Source organism: Zootoca vivipara, chromosome 8, assembly GCF_963506605.1.
Source record: "Zootoca vivipara chromosome 8, rZooViv1.1, whole genome shotgun sequence".
Taxonomy (NCBI): Eukaryota; Metazoa; Chordata; class Lepidosauria; order Squamata; family Lacertidae; genus Zootoca; species Zootoca vivipara.
In genome coordinates, this window is record NC_083283.1 from 63,061,299 (window position 1) to 63,079,711 (window position 18,413).

General features: G+C 42.1%; 1 protein-coding gene across 1 annotated transcript in view; it reads right to left on the reverse strand.

The window, feature by feature from the left end:
• The window catches only part of BMP6 (bone morphogenetic protein 6), a 99,977-nt gene that overhangs the window by 25,945 nt on the left and 55,619 nt on the right, over positions 1-18,413 (reverse strand). The window lies entirely within an intron of this gene.

Here is an 18,413-nt window from a genome sequence, read left to right on the forward strand (position 1 = left end):
TTAATACAACATCTAATAGAATAGTAATTATCTATTACAACCATAAAACATCTATCATGTGAAGACTTCCCAGCCTATCTTTCCTTGACATCCTAGATTTTCATTTAATTTTGCTGCCATCTCCTTGGTTTGTATTCCATCCCTTTTTTTCTTTTCCCCTGCTGTACATATCCTTTTACCCTTTTTTAATTGGTGTTCATAAATCTAACCCTGCCTGTTTATTTAACACTACTCTGGCTCTTTTTAAAATATCTTTCTAGTAATACCCACTCACTTATTATTTTCTTCTCCATGTTCCTTATTGTGGCCATCATATTTCTATAAATTCTATTAGTTTGAACAGCCACTGATCTTTTGCCAGGATCGCCCTTTCTTTCCACATTTTCGCATATGTTATCCTTGCCATTGCTGTTGCATAGAAGAATAGGTTTTTTGCTTCGTTTAGGATTTTCTGTCCTATTATGGCTAGCAGGAATGCTTCTGGTTTGGGGAAGAATTAACATTGGAGCCTCTTCTTAAGTTCTTCATGGATCATCCTCCTAAATTCTTTTGCCCTTTTGCACTACCACCACATGTGGATTAACATGCCTTCCGCATCCATACATTTCCAGCATCGGTTGAATCTTCTTTTGTTTATCTTTACCAATTTGCTGGGTGTTGGGTAACACCTAAAAACCATCTTTAGTAAATTTTCTTCACGGTAATTGTATAGCATGCTGAAAATTTAATTGTACTGTTCCATAATTTCTCCCAATCAGCCAAGCTCTATATTATATCAAAATTCTTAGTGTAATTTTGATCCAGGTTGGTTTTTACAGTGTACCCACCCACCACCTGTCCCATCAAACCAGCTCTCAGGACCAAACAAGCTATGTTTCTCTATAGTCAATGGCCCTTTAGACCTACAATTTCACAGCAAACCATGTTCAGCCTCTTCCAGCACCTCCAAGCAGCTTCACAGTATTACAGGAAGAAGAAAAGAGAGACCAAGTTCTGAGTACATCTCATAAGTACTCCTCATTTTTGCTGCTGTTTTTGTGACACTTCTTATGCACAGGCTCTTAAGGATTTCCCCAGAATTATCTTAGAAAAGCCACACATGAACAGGGTGGGATGTACTGTACTTTAAGGTTTCCACATACAGAAATTGGAGAGAACAAGCTGGGATGGATTTGTCCATCCCTAGTTGGAAGTGCTCCACTGCAGTCACTCAAATACTTAAGACTAATCCTGCCAATCATACTTCATGTGTTGCCGTTGCTTATCATATCAGACCATTATTTACCAAGGAAAGCCAAAATCTAAGGCAATGCATCTTACTGGGCTTGGCTACAACACAGCACAAGATAGCTTAAACCAAGCAGGTAAACACAGTATTATTTTGGGTTTTGCTTTGTGTCACCCACCATAATGCACTTACAAGTTTCATGTTCTCTTCCATTTTCAAGCTATTCTCTACAACAAAACACGTTTCAGAAAGCTGACACTGGCTGCAACCCCATACCAGTAAACATGTGTACGGTGGTGCTGTTCCCAATGCACTTCTTTCTGTCTAAATACTTTGTTTTGCAATTTTTCTTCTTATTAAAAGATCCGGCTTCTTAGAAACCTTGGCAGACTTGGACAGGCAAACCCCCTTTCTGTTCATTTCCAGGACACAACCAGCTTGCACTGTTCTCATGTTACACTGCAATAAGTGACCTTATTATTGAGAGAACAAATCGTGTGCGCAAAAATGAAAAGCAGCCATGTTAAGGAGAGGGTCCTTTCTCATTGTAGCTTCCAGTCTTTTCCCACCAACCCGCAATGTGATTTGGTTCAGGCTGGTCCGAGTGCAAGCTTATGGAAACCAATACTAAGTTATAACCAAATGTATCTGTGTACACCTCCTAATTTTACAAACCAACGGCATGCAGGGAAGGATGAGGCAATCAAACAGTGTGGGGCTACACTTTTCTCAAATATGCTTGGCCAACATTCTCCTAATGGAGAAGAACATGACGGTGTTCAGTGGCTGCTTCTATTAATAAATATGACGTATTATTTCTCAAATTACCATGATTTCAAAGAATACCCGACACTTGCCTCCGACTGCTGATGCTTTGATTTGATTTATTATTACGGTTCTTGACCAGCACACATAATTATGCAATACATAAAAACAATAAAAGAAGACAAGAATATCTAAAAATAGACAATAAGTATAAGTTTTAACAATTGGTTAAAAGAAAACTAATTAAAAGGAGTATTACTACTTAGGGGGGTATACTACAGCAGTTAATATCACTGGATCCTCTTTAGCTAGTCCTGAAGATGTTCTGAGGATATTTGGACACTGCTAATTAGATTGGACCGAATTTTTATGACTCTAGCACTGAATTTGGCAACCTTCGCTGACACATTAGGGTTAGCGTCGGAAAGAAGCCACTCTATATAGAAATTATCTGAGCGTCCAGGTAGTTCTGCCAGTATAGTGTGGATAAGCTCGCCTCGCACCTCCTCGTAGAACTGCTGATTCTATACATACACCTCTCTTTTCTTTGGTATGCCACCTTTCCATAGTGAACACCTTCCAGGTGTTGTTGGGCTACAACTCCCATCACCCCTGACTGGGAACTGTAGTTCAGCAACATCTGGAGGGTGCCATATTGGCTACTCCTGATCTAGCAGCACCTTGATCAGTGGCCCAAACCTTTAACACCTACCTGTTGTAATAGCTGATATACACTAATAGGTGTTTCTAGCTAAGCAGACTTCCATGAGCCATTACAGATATAACCAGCTAAAAGCTTGTGAGTGGACCACAGATTCACATGCTCCCCGTACCTATCAGGGTCTACTGGGAACAAGTTCTTGCCCCACATCTTAGACAGGCTTATGCCACTACCTGCATTAATAACAATCAAGACTAGAATACCCATGTTGGCCTGATCTAGAAATGCTGGAATCCATTTTATTGTTGCCTCCTGGGACAGGGTTTCTTTGTCTCTTATAGCCGTACAATAAGCTGAATACAACCACAGCTTTTAACAGTATGGAAATCCAATGCTGGTCAAAGCTACACCTGTCAAATTTCCGCCGGCCATCCATGCAGTTGCCTTGCAAGGCGGGGGAGGGGGGGGAATGGCAACCCTAATTAGTTAGTACAATGTATCTTTGGTAACAAAAACAAAAAACGGTGCAATATATAAATGTTACAGAGCTATTTCTCTACCTGCCACTTTCCTTCTGGAAATGGTGTTTATAATTCATTTATGTTGCAGGTGAAAATGAATTATCAATTCAGTTGATGACAACAGACACATATTCAATGGTTTTGCCATGTAGTTTACATTGCACAGTAACATCACTGGGAGATTCTACTTCCCTTTGCCGATGATGAGTAGAAAAGCAGGAGGTAATAGTAATTCCAGATCAACAAATCTGAAATAAATGGTTATGATCCTGAACGTTGCAGGGCAAGCTCTGACCATCTGCACAGAGGGTTCGTTTTTATTTTTTTTTTAAGCCCAGTTTCTAAATTCTCTCTCTACACATACGGTTTTAAAATTAGTATCCCCTGATGCTTTAGAACATACTTGGAATGCCTCTGTCCATCTGATAAAGAGATTGGATGCTGCAGTCCAGTTGCAGATAGTCTTACTCTAAAATATGTAGCTTCCATTTCTGCATGAAAACTTGCTGTAATTTTAAACAGGAGGGTGCAAAAGTCAGGGAAACAATACACTGGGAATTAACCAACAATCTTGGTGGAAAAGCTAGCGAAAAAGATTGTTCCAGTGGAAGGGGACAGCAACTGAAATATGAATAAACAAGATCTGAAGAGTCAAAAGCGTTGGCTTAATTCTGACACAGTAGTACAGATAGATAGGGTAAAGGCCCCTGACCATCAGGTCCAGTCGTGTCCGACTCTGGGGTTGCGGCGCTCATCTCGCTCTATAGGCCGAGGGAGACGACGTTTGTCCGCAGACAGCTTCCGGGTCATGTGGCCAGCATGACAAAGCTGCTTCTGGCGAACCAGAGCAGCGCACGGAAACGCCGTTTACCTTCCCGCCAGAGTGGCCCCTATTTATCTACTTGCACTTTGATGTGCTTTCGAACTGCTAGGTGGGCAGGAGCTGGGACCGAGCAACGGGAGCTTACCCCATTGCAGGGATTTGAACCGCCGACCTTCTGATCAGCAAGCCCTAGACTCTGTAGTTTAACCCACAGTGCCACCTGGGTCCCTGGAGGTACAGATAGATAGACCAGCTTAATAAAATATGAGACAGAGGCAAAATCAGTTGTGTGTCGAGACCCCGAAACCACCCCCTCATCAATGAATGAGACACCAGGACACGGATATTAGGTTAATGTTATTGGGCAAATTTTGCCCCCAACTTTATTGGTTACAGAATGTGAGTGCCTCTGTTTAAATGGGGCCTGGTCACGCCTCCCCAGCCAGCGGATTGGCTGGCTGGGTGATGGCATGGCCGGGAGCCTCTGGGTGACGTGGAAATCTGTCCCCCACCCCCGGAGGGGAGTGGGTGGCCACGTGGTCCACCGCAACTCCTCCTCACTGTTAAGTGGAGCAGATCTCTTGGCAAGTCTTACAGACACTGAATTCACCCCCACCCCCATATTTCCATTCAGAAGCTTTTGCACAGGGTATGGATTTGAAGAATATCAGTATGCAAAATTAACTGGAGAATGTCAGGTTAGCTTACTGGTGCAGCTAAGCCAGGGCTGGCCCATCCATGACGCAGAGCTTCTGGATTCCAACAAGATCGCGCAAGAGCCCCGTGACATTGCACGAGAGTCCCGCAAGATCCTACAACATCTCACTGGAACCTGGAACCCGCGGCAGCACAGCCCCAGTAAGTGAGTCTTCAGTGGGGCTGGCAATGGGGCGGTAAAAAGGGCTGGGCCACCCCTGAGCTAAGCTACCTGCAGGCAGGAATTCCCAGAAACCATATTCATGTAGCTCTGAACAAATAGTATAGCAATACAGTAAAGGACACTTGGAACCTTGTGGTAATAACAAATCATTCATAAGCAAAGCTCTACTAAACCATACCTAGGGGACCACCAAGTCCAGTTTCTAACAATGGTCAGTCAGAAGTTTCCCAGGAAGTCCGCAAGCAGCATGTGAAGGCAAAAACCCTCCTCCCATTCAAATGATCCTCTAAGATATAAAAGTTAAGAGCATGCTGGTTGGTTTGATTTAGCTAAGTGAAATGCACTATACTGTATTTGTAAAACCTCATTGATTTAGAGCAGGTCCATGGCTTTAATACATTATGAAAAGGTATCTATTTTAAAAAAGGCACTCAGTGCCCACAGTCAGAACATTTCATAGCTAACGCTGCAGGTAACGAACTTATTGCAAAATGGAATTTATGTCAACACCAGTCACTGTTAGAAGCATCAGTCCTGAAATGCTCTGGAAACATTCGAAATATGCTTTTGCTGCTGGAGGACAGTGATAGTCTACTCTTGGAAAAAGTTCGCTGTATCGCAATTGCACTCTCCCAGAGCATGTTAATATGAAAAGCCCCTCAGGACTGTACGTAATACAAGGCATATCACATTACAAATGTTTCCTATTTAGGCACAAAACACTTATTCTGTAATTTCATACTCACATTTATATTAACAAGATTTGAAATGGAGAACAAAAATTTGAGCCTCCAACAAGTAGGTGTATAAACAAACAGCCATTTCTGAGCCATTCCAAATCCTTGTGGTTTTTAAATACCCAAGGAAAAATTAGCAGAACAAACTACTCTGGACCACAGATTTCTTGGCTATTTTATGCTTCTTTAATGTAATCAAAAAGAATGAACTTCAAGCTTTGATTTTTTTAAAAAAACCAACAACAACTATACCCATGGAGGTCTGCCTGTGCTTTTACTGTAAAAAGGAATTTGGAGAAGAAAATGTGCTTTCCAGTCGTCACCGCTGGGTAAAATCATTTCATTTTCAACATGTCAGCGTTCTTCCACTTCTATTCTACTTCTTTGGTCTAGCCTTTCTATCCTAAAATAGTTCATTAGGTTATATTACATAAACTCACTCTGTTTCTCAAGTTCCAAGGGTATTTAGAATTTCTCTTTTTAAAAAAGAAAAAGAAAAAAAAGATACTACAAAGTGGAAAATAAGTTGTTCAACTGGCAGGAAAACAGCTGATTAACTATCCCCAACTACTACATGACTGCTCAGTTAAAAGTAATCTGTTATGGTTCAGGCTTTGCCAAACCTCTGGAGGTACAGCATTCCAGTGATCGAAAGCCGTGAGCCAAAAAATGTTCTTGATACATTAAACATTCGGTACAATTAAGTGGCAGACTCTTCTGAAAAGATTGTTATGGGATGTACATAACAGAGCACTGGTATCCATGATCCTTAGTGCTTCCATGCATTTTGAAGTATATAAAAACAAGGAAGGCCTCCAGCGAGTGAATGCTTAAGAAATCAGAATGTTATAAATATTCCATTATATGTGGAATTCTAATGAGATACCACCTGTCACCAGGCTGAATTGCCGCCCTGATAGCAATCTGCATGGCATGAATAGAGGGAGGTCTTTTCTCATACCTGTATGTCATTGCATGATTTCACAACCCTCCAAAATATGCTATCAGTTATGAACTATACATTGTTAAGAGATAATAGCACAATGAACTCATTTGTGATACTGAGTCTACCAAAGAGGGGAACAAGTCAGCTTCTGAACTTTGCTTTCACCTACTGGGTTGTGGGAAATGGTGCTGAACAAAATAGCTGACATTTTTTTAAGAATCCCTGCGTGGAGACCTTTCCCTATATATGAGAGTTATAGAGAACAGATATGAAAGAAATAAAAGAGATTTAAGTCTGAAATCAAACTCTGGACAAAAGTCGCACCCCAGGCTGTCAGCATTTTGCGGGAGGGATTCTGAAGCAAACTAGAAATTCAGAATCCCAACATTAAAATGGCTTAAAATGCTCTGTCACCCGAGCACAACAAATTCAGAGTCAGGAAGATGATGGCGAAACACACAGAAAAGTGTGGAATGAACAAAGGATTAGCAAGGAGACATATAAAGACTGTGAAGGCAAATCAGCATGAATGCTCATTTTAAGATAAACTCCCTGCAGACAAACTCATGGAATACCAAACTCATTAACATCCAACCTCTGTGTAAAGCACTTTACAAGCAAATGCTTGATAATCAGGTCATCAGGAGTAGCTCAAAGCTTCCAGTTCCGCTCTGCCTTAATGGAGGCAGCCCCTATGACAGCAGGAGATCGTTGGCAAAGGAAAAACAAGGATGATTGAGGGTAAATCATCCTTGCGAATTCCCCCCAGGGATGGGGGGGGGGAGAACAGGCTTCACCCGCAGTTTGTCTCTGTAACTGGCTCTCGCTCCAGCATGGAATGTGGGGGGCTGGAAGGTGCTGAGTGCAAAAGCACTTTGCCTGCTGAAAACCCTCCAACGCCGCCATTAAGAAGCAGAGGTTCTCCTGTTAATTAGAGCTTAGTTGGACTAAAGTACAGGCACGTGCTAGAAGAGATGAAATCACAAACCGCGGAACAAACCAACTGCAAGGACTTTTAAGATTTGAATTTGAGATAAGACTTCATTTGGTGCAAAAGACGGTGGAGGCGGGAAGGAAGGCTACAGGTTTTTTTATTTAAAGTTTTATTCTCTACATTTATGATTAGGCAACCCACCTCTGAATGGTAGTTCAAATTATATTTGTACATGTGAGGATGGAAGAAATTTGATTATAAATATGGAATATAACATCAAATGGAACCGTGTGTGTTAAAAAAAAAAGGAAAAAGGGAGGGAAGCTCTATTTTGCGAAAGGTTTACAATGGAAACTTAGAGCTGACTCTTCCCCATCCTTTATTATCTACGAAGTGAACTGAATAATGCTAAGAGGACTTGGAATTTAATTGGAAGGATAATTGGTCATATATCTTCAGCTGGAAGGAAGAATTAAAGGAGTCTGGGAGCTGCCAAGGAACTGAGGAGGTTCATTATTGAGCCATCTGCAGTTCGGCAGGCTCTTCTTCCCAGGCTGAGAGGGAAAATGGTGACAACAGTTTATTTATTGGGATAGAGCGACTTTTGCAGCTGTTGTTAAAGTTATCGGTGCAAAACAATGAAGAAATTTATGGAACAACAATGGGATACCAGCTCCACCCAAGGCATGGTGGATAATAGCAACAATCAGGAAAAAGAAAGACATCTTACAAGAACAGGAAAAAACTTCATGGGCAGAATAATTGCCACACACAGGAAGAACAAGGATATAGTTCGAGTTCCTCACTTGAAGTTTTATAAATCATTTAATATGTCAACACAAACAGAAGTTATTAATACTGCAACTGTTGTATAAGGGATTATTATTATGACCGGAATGTAATTGAAACTAGTAAGATTTTGGAACACAGAAATAAAGAAAATCATCAAATCTAGCACGCAGGTGGCACTTTAACAAAATTATATATTTCAGTATTTGAATGATTATTAATAATTGTATTTATAATTTGGCATTATTATGATGAGGCTATTATTGGACTGTAATTGAAAACTATTAGTTTCATGTAAGCAGGGGCTTCTCTCCCAACCCCAATTTTCACGTCTAGGAATGCTGTAAACTTCTAATGAGCGCCAAGTGAAGCATTCCTTGGCACTAAAATAAATGAGGGTGCCCCGACTTGTACAGAGCTCTGTGTTCTCACACTAGATCATGGCTTATGAAGCACAACCTTTGCTCAGGAAAGAGGAGACTGACTTACAACATCGACAACTCTTCTGTCAGAAACTAGGACTAATCTCAGTGCTATTGCTGTGTTTGACTTTGCAAACCTTTCATTCAATCATAGGTCTTCAACTGGTCTGTTGGGGAACCCAACTGGTCTGTTGGGGACATGGGTGGCGCTGTGGTCTAAACCACTGAGCCTCTTGGGCTTGTCGATCAGAAGGTCGGCGGTTCTAATCCCCACAACGGGGTGAGCTCCTGTTGCTCTGTCCCAGCTCCTGCCATAGCTGCCAAGTTTTCACTTTTCTCGCGAGGAAGCCTATTCAGCATAAGGGAAAATCCCTGTAAAAAAGGGATAACTTGGCAGCTATGGCTCCTGCCAACCTAGCAGTTCGAAAGCACGCAAAAAAAGTGCAAGTAGATAAATAGATATCGCTCTGGCAGGAAGGTAAATGGCATTTCCATGAGCTGCTCTGGTTTCGGTGTCCTGTTGCGCCAGAAGTGGCTTAGTCATGCTGGCCACATGACCCAGAAAAACTGTCTGCGGACAAACGTCGGCTCCCTCGGCCTGTAAAGCGAGATGAGCACCGCAACCCCAGTGTCACCTGCGACTGGACTTAACTGTCAGGGGTCCTTTACCTTTTTTTACCTACCATGTCAAGGTCTGATATAAGGTGGGTCACAACAGCAGCACGACCACCATGCAGATATATGGGGTGGGATGAAAAAACAGGTCCAAAAAATGCATGTTTGGGTTAAAGCTGGGTCCCAGGTCTGAAGAAGTTGAAGACTACATCTTGCACCACATAACATAGCAGCATGGAGCTGGACAGCCTCTCTCAAGCATGGGAGATGTAAATGCAAGCCGTTTCAAGCTCTTAAACAAAACTGTATTTTAGAAACTGTATTTGACATTTGAGGTAGTGAGCTGTGGGCAAAGACACTGAGTATAGGGATCAGATTTTTGCAACCACTTGTTTGGAACCGTGGGCTATCAGCTCCAAGGCAATTCCTAGGTCATTTTAAAGAGAGTCAAGCATAGGCTCTACCCGTGTAACATAAAAGCTAGCTACTACTAGAAAGGTACTATATCTCCCCAGAGTCTTCTTGGCCCAGGACAGTAAATCAGAGCTATTTAGGCTTCTTACCGTAGGAATCTCTGGATGGTAACTTCCCAGTTCTCTCCATATTGTTTTTTGAAATGTCGCAGGCTTATTGTTTTATAGGGAAAAGATGGTAACTCAGAGCTTTCAGCAAATGTTGTTACAATTAGCCCAGATTGTGGAATGCCAACAGCGTGAATGTTTTCAAATGCTTTCCCCACGATATTACCAGACTCCTTTCATTTAGTCTTCATCACTCTTTCATCGGTGGTTAGCCATGCTTATTAACATGACTCAACAAGGAAATCAACAGCTCGGTGAAATATTTGTACACTGTGAGCCTTTTTTTTTTTACTAGCCTTACAAACTTACTGATCACTCTTAAACTTGCAACTGTTCTGAAGAAGAGCATTATATTTCCAAACACCACCTTCAAAACAAGTTTCCAAAGCAGTCAGATATTTCATCTGCCCTAGACCAAACTGATTCAACCACAGCATTAAGAAGATTCTTTGCAAGTAAAACAAATAAACTCTTGTATGCATTTGCAAGCTGAAGCTTATCAGTACTGACAAGGATGGTTCACATTCAATATCCCTGCCCAGGTTCTTCTTTTTAATGTGCTGATAACTATTTGTCAATACACAAGGCTACTTAGCCCCGGAATTAATTGCAAAGGTGAGAGGGGCATGGTATTCATTTCCTGAAATCCCAGCTTTTAATGCATTCCTCTAAAAACCCACAGTTTCAAAACACTTCCTTTGCATTTGCACTCCCTGCTTGCTCAATTGCATGATGAAATGTGCTCTATGCATGAGGTTAGCTCATAGCTGTCAAGTCTCCTGTTTTTCGCGGGAAACCCCCGGATTTAAATCTGTTTCCCGCTGGTCTCCCGAATTCAAAAGTATCCCATAAATCCCCCGGATTTGCAGCTCATGCCGGTGCCGGCAGCCGTGTCCCGGCTCCCGGCTGGCTGCGCGCTCATTTGGCTTCAGAAATCGCCTCTGCACATGCCAGAGCATGCGCAGAAGCGATTTCTGGTGCCCAAACATGCGAACACGGGCAGCCCGGCACCAGAAGTCGCTTCCGATTTCCAGTGCTGCTCTGCCCATGTCTGGACATGCGCAGAAGCAACTTCTGGTGCCGCACTGCCGCTGATCCCTTATTTTCCCTTATTTTCCTATCCAGAAGTTGACGCCTATGGGTTAGCTGGGTCCAAAAAAGGAAAGGCACATGTGTATGAGGTCAGCAGCCATTTACCAGTTATAGTGAGATGAAGCATTCGGCTATCTGTGTGCATGCCCTGTCAGTACTTTATTGGCATAACAGAATAAACCAAGCTGGGGGAAACATAAAAGGGAACACCTACTGGTAATGAACAGGAAAGACTTAAGCCGCTCCTCATACAGATACAATTACATATGGGTGTGAATTACTACTCCGGTCTCATGTGAATGGAGGAAAAGTGGATTAACAGCTAGATAAAGCTCTAATGCAGCTTCAGCTCTAGCTCACCCATCAGCCGAAACAGGGCAGAGCAAAAGCCTGCTTCCCCTTGCCAATGAATAATCAGGAGTGTACTCTAAGGTTCCTGATTGGGCATTGGCAGCCACGCACCAAATTCTGAACACCTGGTGAGCCAAGTGTGACCTGTGGACCAGAGGTTCCCCTCCCATGCTGTAAGTGAAGACCAGCTGCTTTGCCTTTCTAAGTTGGAAACTTTGCATTGATTCCGAGGAGTCAATTCAACATACTGATGTTTTGCCGAGGACAGCAAAAGACAAGAGGATAACTACTGCCATGTCAGTTCTAAATTATTCTTTGTAAAGGTAAAGGACCCCTGACAGTTAAGTCCAGTCGCGAACGACTCTGGGGTTGCGGCACGCATTTCGCTTTACTGGCCGAGGGAGCCGAGGTTTGTCCGCAGACAGTTTTCCCGGGTCATGCGGCCAGCATGACTAAGCTGCTTCTGGTGAAACCAGAGCAGCGCACAGAAACGCCGTTTACCTTCCTGCCAGAGCTGTACCTATTTATCTACTTGCACTGGCGTGCTTTTGAACTGCAAGGTTGGCAGGAGCTGGGACCGAGTAACGGGAGCTCAGCCCGTCGCGGGGATTTGAGCTGCCAACCTTCTGATCGGCAAGCCCTAGGCTCACCCGCGTCCCAAATTATTCTTACAATGGCTCAAATCATTGGGGTTTTTTTTTATGCAGGGCGGCTATCTTGATTCGAGAACTTCTCTAGGGTTAACATGCATGACCAAATTGTTTTAGCAATGCTTGTACTTAACACATGATCACCTAGAAACCTGAAGCCAAGAGAAATGAAATTTTCATTGCAGGGCCCTCTTGGGAGCATCAGACCCTCAGGGTACTAGGGGAAGACAAGCCACTGCCTGAGGCCATAATGTTTCTTGTTTTGGATTATCCTTCACAATGATTTTAGGGAGTGGGGGAAGATTCTTCACAAAGCAGAGCCATATTTATTTGTGGCATTTTTATCCTCCCCTTCTTCCAAGAAGTTCAGTGAGGCATGGATTGCTCCCTATCATTTTATCTTCCAAAAAAATCCCTGTGAGGTAGGTTTGGCTGAGAGTGTGTGACTGGCCCAAGGTCACCCAGTGAGCTTCATGGCTGAGTACAGATTCGCATCCAAGGTCTCCCTGGTCCTTTAACCAGTACTCTCTACCTTGGCATCCTGCCATATTTGAAATTCAGACACACTCCCTTCTCAAGTATTTATGGCAGGTAATATTTTAAGAGTGAACACATATTAATAAATTACCTACCCTGAACACATATTAAATAAGCATTAAAACAGAGAATAAATACATGCTTAAAATATATCGCTTTCCCCAAGAAGTCAGAAAAGTGGCTAGCTGCCTCTCTGTCCGTCCGTCCGTCCCCTCCTTAAAAAACCTGAAGTTTTAATAGATATTTGGGTCATTTTCAACAACCCCGTTCCTTCATCTCAATAATCATATCATATTTTACTATAATTCTGAATGATCAAAGCTGGCACTATAGTTGCCTCACTGTTTGCAATTCCTAACGGAGCCACAGTGCTGTGAGTTATGTGCCTGTCATTTATCATAGAGGCCACCAGTGAAAAGATTTCTCTTGGTAATTGCCAAGCAGGTGCAGCTGATGTGAAAGGCACACGTGCAGACAATTTAAGGCTGAAGCTGCTCCTCCAAGATTTTTTCCAGATTACATCTCATGTTTGGGTAGAAACTATTTCATCTGATTCAACAAACTAAACCAACGCTTGTAAAGAGCGAGAGAGGAGAGAGAGAGGAGATTCCCCACCCACCCCAATTCTGATGGAGCTCCTCAAACATTTCTAGAAACCAGACGAGCGCATTAAAAGCAAGCCAAACCTGCGGGAGAAGCGTGAGCTGGCACCAGCTATCTGCGCTCCATCTTAGAATACTCTCATCCTGGATCTTAAGTTAACAAGGCCAGATTCTCTCCTGTCAATACACACACACACACACACACACACACACACACACACACACACACACACTGGCTTCAGGAGAGTCGCCTACGCACAGAAGAGGGTATAATTTAATCCAAAAAGGAAATGATTCCCTATTCACTGAAATTTGTTTCTAATTAAGATTCATGTGGATCCAGACAGGCGTGGTCCATAGCTGCAACATCACTTCTTTCTTGCAGGACTGTCTCTATCAGGTTTCAGTGAGTCAGACGCTAGTTATGAAGAATTGATTTAAGTGCACAAGTTGTTACAATTCGAGGAGGGAGGAGAAGAATTTGGGGGTTATTGAAGCTTTAAGAACAGCAAAACTCAGCGGCGCTCACGGCATTTGCAACATGGAAGTGGAGATGTCATTTTTCCACAATCCATTTTATTTGTTAATTTATTTAAGGTGTTTTATATAGTACCTTTCGTAATATTTATCTCAGGGTGGTTTGGAATGCAATTAAAACAAAGCAACACAACACAGGACAATAAAATAATAAACATACAGTGGAACCTCGGTTTATGAACACCTCGGTTTATGAATTTTCAGTTTATGAACGGCGTGGAACCATCTGGAACGGATTAATTCATTTTCCATTACTTTCAATGGGAAAGTTCGCTTCAGTTTATGAACGCTTCAGTTTATGAACAGACTTCCGGAACCAATTACACCCATGCTTCAGTTTATGAACGCTTCAGTTTAAGTACTCCGCGGACCCGTCTGGAACGGATTAATCCACTTTCCATTACTTTCAATGGAAAACTTTGCTTCAGTTTATGAACGCTTCAGTTTAAGTACTCCGCGAACAGATTAATCCACTTTCCATTACTTTCAATGGGAAAGTTCGCTTCAGTTTATGAACGCTTCAGTTTATGAACAGACTTCCGGAACCAATTGTGTTCATAAACCGAGGTACCACTGTATTGCATAATTAGCACAGTGTACAAATTGAACTAGCAATGCTTCTTTTATAAAAAAAAATCCTTCATTTCCAGTGCTTTTATTTATAGCATCCTCCTCTGGGTACAAGGACAAATTATTCTTATTTATTACTACAGGCCAATATTTAATCCAAATCTAAGTGACTGCTTGGATATAATTAGACAGGAAAACTACTTAAGTTGGCCTTCCTATGCCTCCCACCCCCCAACTCACCCACCTACATGTGGAATTACCTAATCACACACAAATCAGGGTGACGCAGGGACAGCTTCTCCACACTGCTCCTTTGACAATTCTACATGCTTTTTTTTTTTATTCACAGCTTCATTCCTTTTCTATTCTCATTTAGACCACGATCCTCCTGCTTAGACTGGCAACAAAACTTCCCAGGAACAGTGGTTTCTTGACCATGTTGGCAGTTCTCATTGAAACCATTGATTCCACAGTACACACCATCACCTTCATGGGAATGTGTGGATACAAACATTTAAAACTAGAGAACTAATTCAGGACATGGCTACAAGCAACCAAATAAAGATTAATATGTGTCAGAAGAACTTTGCCCCCTGCAAAGTCCCCCCTTCACTAAATACCTCTAGCCCTCCTACCAGTTCTGTTCTGGTAACTCAGTTGCTCAACATCACACATTTTCTAATGCTACAAAGGCATGTATGATGTCCTGAGGAAGCTCACCAGACACAGGAAAATTTACTGCCCAGCAGTAGTCATGGCTCATCTTAAAACTTCTTTTCGCCTGTGGCAAAGGCTAACAGTGTTAGGCGAGCCGACTTCTAGCCACCAGAGCTATAGTATGAATTGTTTTGAAGTACACTAAGCCTGCAACCTACACGGGGTTACAATCCAGGGACCGTGCCTAAAGCCAAAACCACGTACAGTGGTACCTCGACTTACAAATTTAATCCGTTCCAAACGGACCTTCGTAAGTCGAAAAATTTGTAAGTCGAAGCCAATGGGGAATTTTTTTTTAAAAAATCCGTAAGTCGAAAAAATCCTATTTAAAAATTCGTAAGTCAAAGAAATCCTATCTAAACCGCATCCAAAATGGCGGACGGAACTCTGTTCGTAACTCGAAACATTCGTAAGTCAAGTCATTCGTAAGTCGAGGTACCACTGTATAATCAAAACATATTGTGTGCAGTGGCAGGTGGGATTGCCGAAGTCGGACGCTCGCCCCCTTTAAAAAATTATTTTGCTAAGAGCGTAAAGCTAAACATGCACAAGTCAAATGCACACAAGTTACCAGCGGACTGTATAAATGCTTATTCCCAGGGCTGCCATTTAGTGAGGGCAGGGAGATGCAATGAACCCCTTGCTCCCCATGTTTCAGACCACATATGATTGATTAGGAGTTCCTAGTTTTTTGCTCATCTTACTGGTTCTTTTTATGCACTGTGCGTGTTCACCGCTGTCAACAATTAAATTGACACCAGGTACTAGGGATATATGGCTCATATGCTTAACAAAAAATGGCTGGCTGCTGATTGTTATTATTCATCTATTTATTTATACCCAGTCTTTTTCCCTGCCTGGACTCAAGGCTGCTTACAGATTTTTTAAAACCTCTACAAACTGAAAAAACGATTATTATTATTTTTATTTAAAAAATTAAATATTAATAGAATTAAAACACTATACATGTATAAAATCTGTTTAAAACCTACAAATAATTACAATAAAGGTCAATTCCCAAAATCCTGGTGGAACAAGAAAGCCTTCACCGGCCAACAGAAGGTCAACAACGAGGAATGAGGCAACACTGGACAGACCTGTCAGGAGTAAGCCTGGACCAATGGTATCAAATAGTATGGAAAACAGGCTTATTAGAAAAACTTACCAATAAACTGAAACTGACATGGGGACAAATAGAAGAAGACACCTTCACTCCAGTTTGGTTTCCCCTTTATCACATTCGCAGCCCAACAAGACAACAACAAGAATCCGCCAACAGCTTAGGAAGGAATCAATCTGGCTAACCTGATTCAAAAATACACACTCACACGCGCTCACACACAGAAACAATTCTCACTACAGCCAACCAAAGACAACCAGCCACACCCAACCTCTCTCACCATCAAGGAAATACAACAAGTGAAGAGTAGGAGAACCCATACAAGTTAACACTGACCCCTCACACACAAAGTAAAATATACGTTACATATGACATGAGAAAACTTGGTATACTTATTTGTGTAACATTATTCTTGTTTATAAAACCCAATTAAAAGAAAGAAAAAAAACACAAGGAAGGAGCCAGTCTGGCTTCTCCAGGGAGGGAGTTCCCGAGTCTGGGAGCAACCACTAAGAAAGCCCTTTCCCACATCCCCACCAAGCATGTTTGTGAGGGTGGTGGGACTGAGGGAAGGAGAGAAGGGCCTCCCTGCAGATCCCAGGCAGGTTCACAGTGGCGAACAGTGCTGCTTGGCTGCCTGCGGCGGCGCCCCCTGGGGGCGGGGCGTCACTCCGCAGCGCACATGCACCCTGACACATGTGTCGTGACGTCACGACGCACGCGCCAGGACGGACTGCACATGTTCGCACATGCACAGTCCGTCCAGGTTACGCTGCTGCTCTGCTCGAGCAGCGGAAGCAGCACTCGGGCAGCGCTCTGCTTCTTCCTGCTCAGGCGGAGGAGGCCAGGGGCAGGCCAGGGGCCGGTGGCGCTGCCCCCGCCAGACTGGAGCTAGGGGCGGCCCACCCCCTTCGCTCCTCCCTTGCTATGTGCCTGCAGATTCATATGAGAAAATAGTCTTTCAGATAGCTTGGCCCTAAGCCATGTTGACCTGCGTCAACAGCCATCACATTCTGAGGTATATAAAACAAACTGAAACAATAAATGCTGTTATTTAATCCTGAGTACATCCAAAATCTTGGAAGAAACTTGCCCTCCATGTTGAAATGACACCTCCATCATCACACCAAAATGAGAAATAGTGAGCAAACTTCTCAAGTTTCATAGGCACATATATTTTTACCTTTACACTTACAAGCCAGAAATCTCTGCGTATTCAATTGTACGCTTCATAAAAGTCTAGATATTCCTTAGAGTGTCTTGAACATTTGGGAGCAGCAGTTTGCACATTCAGAATTTTTATAGTTGACACCTAAGGTTTTCTTAACTAATTGGGATGGATACAGCCCAACATAAAAAAGGTACTCGGCTATAAATCTAACTTTAATGAGATTTTGGAATCAAAATGTTTAGAAAAGGATCTTCCAAGGCAGTATTTAACAAGTTGCAGTGGATTCAAGAGGGAATAATATTTTTCTGTTCCAATTTATATATTTATTTTTTAAAAATAATAATAATAAAAATACTTTTCCAGAAAAAACCTACAGAACACTTTTTATGTTGCTAGGCTAGAAGTAATTCGCTGCTAAGTTTTCATACTTGGTATTCTCAGACTAATTCTGTTATGGTTTAAGGCTTGGCCAAAATAACCCCAACTGAAGTAAAATTAAATTGCAAGTTTACATGTGGTAGTATTTTTATAAATTCATGAAAAGTAAATATTGAGGGCTATGGGATGAGAGTGTGCAGAACTGCCGCCGGCCAGCTGTCCAGGTTGGGGGAATTCCACAAGCAGAACATTAAAAGCATTTTGTTTTCCAAAACAGGGTTGTGTGTTTCTCTTTCTTTTCTTTATTTTAAGCGGAGCATTACAAACATCCTGCCAAAATTAAAGAGAAACTTTTTAAGTTCCTGCTGTTTGCTTACTGATAAACTAAATGTAGGCATTCAACCATTTGTGCAAACTGTACAGCTTTGATAAAACTGTTTAACAAGTGTTAAGTATTTGTCAAATTAAATGATCAACATTCTTGGAAGCTGGAGGGTGTTTTTTTTAAGAAACACTGAACATTTCCTCTTTAAATTGATGTCAGTGGGAGCAGGAGTTTGATGTTTTCACTTATTCGTTCATTATTTCTTCTCTTTTGTCATTGCTTTGGTGGAAATTATTAACAGATAACATTGCTTTATGGAGTAATTAGAATGGAAAGAGAACTGCGGCAAGAGTCTTGTTAGCACAAAGACGGAAGAATGAGGAAATCCCAACGAAAGAACAATGGCAAGAAAAACTGTTGAGTTATGTGGAGTTGGCAAAGATGACATACAAACAACATGA